The following is a 5,064-nucleotide window of genomic DNA, read 5'->3' as shown; positions in this document are numbered from 1 at the left end:
AAGAAATGCGTAAGAGTGTGTGGTCTTTGTGTGGGAAGTGTCCAAAAGGGGGTCTGGGCTGATGTTGAAGTCTCCTCCCAGGACCAGTCGGCCCTCCCTGAAATCTGTCAGTCGGTCTAGAGTTGAGTCAAGAAAGGTGAGTTGGTCTGTGTTTGGGGCATAGATCGTTGCAAACGTGTACATCTGACCTGCGATGCTACCTTTAAGAAACACATATCTGCCCCGAGGGTCTATTTCGCTCCCTAGGGCCAAGAAGGGGCATGATTTGTGAATTGCTATGGCTGTCCCTCTAGATTTGGGTGTTGGTGAATTGCTAAGGAACCATTGGTTAAAGAGGTGGGTAGGTAGTCTGGGAAGGGATTGGGGCGTGAAGTGTGTCTCCTGTAGGAAGAGCACTTGTGTTTTTAAACGCTTTAGTTCCCACCACAGTTTACTGCGTTTGTGGGGGGAACAAAGCCCCCTAACATTGTATGTGCTTACCTTTAAAGATGCCATGGGAGAGATCGGGGGTCCACTAGTTCAGTTGGCTGATGTCGAGCCCGCACATGGCACACTGGTATAGGTGGTCTAGAGAGAGCAAGAGTAGAGTCAAGAGCAGAGAGTAGGGGGTGAGGGGGAGGAAAACACAAAAGGTAAGTAACGGGTAGACAATTTGTACATCGCAGTGGCCTTTGCCACTACATACACAGTCCATACTAAAGGCCTCGTCCAGGGCCCTGTCCCCATTATGGGGAGAGGTTCCCGGAGTACAACCTGGGGTCCCAACTGGGACCATCACCCTAAGAAGGGTGGCCTACTGGGGATACGTGAGCCAACCTGGGGAAGGGACGGGAATACTCCCAGCTCCGCCCACCTTATCTAGCGTAGTGTGAAGGGGGGGAGAACCAGGGAGGGTATGTTCGCATGGGGAAGAACTGTCCGTTCCCCTCTGGGTGAGCCGAGCTCTACAATCTTGTTCCGGGTCATAGCAGTGGGCATAGTCATGTTCAATAACCCTCAGTAAAAAAAAAAAAGGGGGCATATCTGATTATAAAAGCAAATTGGGGGGGTGGATAAGAGTGGCGCAGTATAAAAACCGGTAAAAGAAAGGGGGGGGACAGATCAAAATTAAGGCTTATATGGCCCTAGGGCCAGGGCAGTGGTGAGATCTTCAGCACAAGAGTTAGTGGAATTGCTCCTATGGTAGCAGCTTGAATTGTAGTAGCATTGTGCAGCAACGCCGGCTGTCGTTTCAAAAGGACGGGTCCATTGGGAGATCTGATGGGCGGCGGTTGCGGTCTCTTCTGCGATTCCTGCGAGAGGATGATTGCCATGGTTGGGGCTGTGGCAGGTTTAGCGTTGGTTGGTCTGTCCAGCCTCTCCAGTCAGGGAAGTCCACCGGATCCAAGCCGAGGGAATCTAAAAAGTTCGGGAGGTCATCCTTGGTGTGAAGTGTCACAGTCCTGCCTTCTTTAGTGGCTTGCAGGTAAAAGGGGAACCCCCAGCGATATGTCAGGCCTGCATCTTGAAGAGCTGTCAGCAGGGGGCGCAATGCTCTGCGCTGCATGAGAGTGCGCCTTGAAATGTCCTGGTAAAAAGCTAGGTGGGCGCCATCAAAGTCAAAGAAGGGTTTCCCACTCATTTTCTGCATGATGCGGTCTTTTAGAGTGTATTTGTGAAGTTTACATATAATGTCTCTGGGGTTATTTACATCTTGGGAGGGGGGCTTCAGGGCCCTGTGCGCCCGGTCTATTTCGATAGTGGCTGTAGCCGGGAGGCCCAGGATCTCTTTAAAGACTCCTTCCAGGGTTGGGACAATGTCCCTGGCTCCTGTGGCTTCCGGTAGGCCGTGGACCCTAATATTGGCCCTGCGACTGCGGTTCTCCATATCGTCAATCTGGCACAGCAGGGCTTCTATTTGGTGGTCTTGGGCAGTGCACTTGTCTCTGAGCATGGAGATGACCGGCAGGGATTCTTCAAATTTTTGCTCCAGGGTCTCCAGCCTCCCCCCTAGATGTGCAGTATCGGCCCTGACCTGGGCTATCTCCTCTTTTAGGGCCCGCTCTACCCTGTCAGCAAACCGTTCCAGGTCTGCCTTAGTGGGGAGGGAGAAAATATGGCGCCGGACTTCCAGGTCATCCATAGGATCGGGGGCCTCACGATCGTCTCCCCTAAGCCTGGGGGAATCTGGGGAGCCCCGTGGGAGAGAGTCACTCACCGATTCTGGCGACGGGATCGGGGATTCCTCCAGTGCTTGTGACCTGGTGTGTAACGAGGCCTTGGGTGTCTTTGCGGCCTTCGTCGCCGCCGCCATCTTTGGAGCCTCGCGGCTGCGTGCGCTGCTCCCGGCGAAAAAATCGAGCTGCCCTTGCTTGGTCCGGTCCGGTCTCGGCGGCTGGGAGGTGGACCTGTTCCGCTGTGACATTCTGGGCTGCGGATGGGGTAAGATTCTCCCCGTAGGCTGTGATCTGTGCGGCGGTGGGACGGAGCTCAGGAGATGCACGTCCTCACTCCTCCATAGCCAGGACACGCCCCCCAGGTTAGTGCCTTCTGATACCTCTTGGCTTAGACTTTTAGATCTTTGACAAAAGGCCGAGAAGCGATAACTCAATTATTCTCTGTTCCGAGCGAGCTGCTTTCTGGCCCCACCGGAGGGGTCGCTGAGAGTTGCCCGTTTGCCTGTACTGGGCAATCGCCCTTCCCCCCCAGTCTAGGCTGTCCAGAGGTGTGAATCCACAGCCGGACGGCCTACAGGCCTAATCCCCTGTCTACTGGCCAATCCCCCCTTCTCTGACACCTGCCCAACACTGCTGGAGCCCAGTCATGACCCTCAGTCATCCGAAAATAAATATTGCACAGATTCAGGTGCTTCTCGTTGCTCCTCGTGCATGTTCAGCGAGGAAAATCATTTGCATGTGCCGGCCTCCTAGTTAGCATAACGTGGACTTAGTTAACATAACGTGGAAGAAAATCGAGGGCAACTAGAGGGAGTCAAAGACTAAGGGATCCTACGGATAACAATAAAAAACCCTTGCCACAGCTGACTTTTCAAGCTAGCTGCTGCATGCAGCAAGGCACACAGCAATGGAACACATTCAGCCCCCTTGTTTTGACAGCAGAGTGGTCACTGCTTATCGAAGGCTTCATTTTGGGCCTTAGGAGAGAGAGCGAGGAGTAGAACACTAGCTGACTTGTCGAAAATTGGACGCCCTGACTAAATCTAGGTTTTGCAGAATAGGTAACTTTGATCAGTAGTGTCATTTGGTGAGCAGCAAAAAAAGGTCTGCCTTCCCCCAAGAAAGTGACAAGAAGCAATGAAGACAAAGACACAAGGGTTAAATGCCAGTTTATTGCAAGGAACCGATTTTAAGCAAGAAACATTGACAGCAACAAGACACAAGACAAATAAGTTGGATGATTTTCCAGTTCAATCTATTTTTTGACACTGCGTAAGAGAGGGGTGCACCAGTCCTGGAGGTACTGCAATACCAGGTCGATGCGTGGAGTGGACAGAGAAAGCTCTTCTTCCATCTCCCTGTTCTAAAAATCCATTTAATATATGGTCCCCAGATAGGGGACGTATCAGATATTAAACTGATAAGAACAGATTTTTGATTGAAAATGTATACTTTATTTTTCAAAGAAAATATACAAAAAACAAATACTTCAACAGGGTACATTCAGTTCCAAGCGTACAGATAAATTACATTCTTTCACACATTCTGCGGTATGATGCCCAATGTGTTGTACAGAGTAATATACCCTGTAGCATCACATCATGCATGACGCCGCATTACCCTGAAATCAGTACTTCCAAAAAACATGTCATATTTTAAGTCATTAAACTGTCAAAAGAAAATAGCGTTCAACTGGGCAACGGATGTGATGGGTGGGAGGAGGAGGTGGGGTGGGGGGGAGGAAAAAGTTCACAGGCCCGAAGCTTTATTGAACTACCAATGGATACACACAGTTGGGAGGGGGAGGGGAAATCTTTAGACGTCCTCTTCCTCCGTATAGTCCATCAGGTGATAGTCTCTGAGTAGACTGAAGGTCAGTCTGCGACAATCCGCGATGGACATCCTCTCCCTCTGGTGGATGAGGCGTTTTCTTGCACACCATACGGCGTCCTTGAAGCAGCACAGCACCCGCCAGGCACTGTCAATGTCCTCCTGTGAGTGGGTCCCACAGAAGAGTCCGTTTAACACACCAAAGTGTGTAATAGCAGTTTGTAGTACAAAGTCTTTAAGTTCAGGTTCCAAGGCCCTCAACAGGCTCTGTGCAAAGGGGCACTCCCAGAAAACATGGAAAGCAGTTTCCTCCTGGATGATACAAAAGGGGCAGTGCCTGTATTTGCACAGGTTTCTGGCATGCATGAATGTCCTCAGCGGCAAACCCCCTTGGATTGCCATCCATGCCAGATCTTTGTGCCTGTTGGTGAGTCTCTTTGAAGAAACATTCCTCCAGACCACTTTACAAGTGGCTGAAGGGAGGCCTGGAATAGTCTCAATGATATCCGATGCTCTAATCAACTTGTGGATAGTTTTTGGCTTCCACAAGTCGGGCTTAACTCCATGCAGCCCCAGCTCCTTGATGAACTCGAAAGTGTCCAAGTAATACCATGGAGTGTCCCAGTTGTAGGGGACGGAGCTGTCCCATTTGTCCCATCCGAGAGACCTCCAAAGAGGTAGGAGGAAAACACGGGACATGGAGTTACCGCCAGAGTCCACTGTTCTGTCAACCAAAGTCCTGCGGATACAGTTACAAGCAAAGAACACCCTCAGTAGTGTTGCGATGTCGGGCACTCCCTTACCGCCTTTGAGGGGTTCCTTGAACATAACCACCCGCTTCACTCTGTCCATTTTGGAGCTCCAGATGAAGTGAAACACTGCCCTGGTGATGGCCTTGCAAGTGTTAACCCGGGGGGGCCAAGCCTGGGCGAGGTACTGCAACACAGGGAGAATCTCGCTGCGGAGTACCAGTTTTTTCCCTTCGATGGTGAGTTCTCTGAGGCTCCAAAGTCCAAACTTCTGTCTCATTTTCGCCAGTCTTTCCTCCCAGGACTTCAGGGCTGCGCCTTCCGCAACA

General features: G+C 51.1%; 1 non-coding gene across 1 annotated transcript; it reads right to left on the bottom strand.

The window, feature by feature from the left end:
- Positions 1–3,434: 3,434 nt before the first annotated feature.
- Positions 3,435–3,626, bottom strand: LOC120938584. The gene has a single exon (XR_005749149.1). It is a non-coding gene; the product is annotated as a U2 spliceosomal RNA (small nuclear RNA).
- Positions 3,627–5,064: the final 1,438 nt, after the last annotated feature.

Source organism: Rana temporaria, chromosome 4 (assembly GCF_905171775.1).
Source record: "Rana temporaria chromosome 4, aRanTem1.1, whole genome shotgun sequence".
NCBI classification, from domain to species: Eukaryota; Metazoa; Chordata; class Amphibia; order Anura; family Ranidae; genus Rana; species Rana temporaria.
This window is presented reverse-complemented; position numbering and strand designations above follow the sequence as displayed.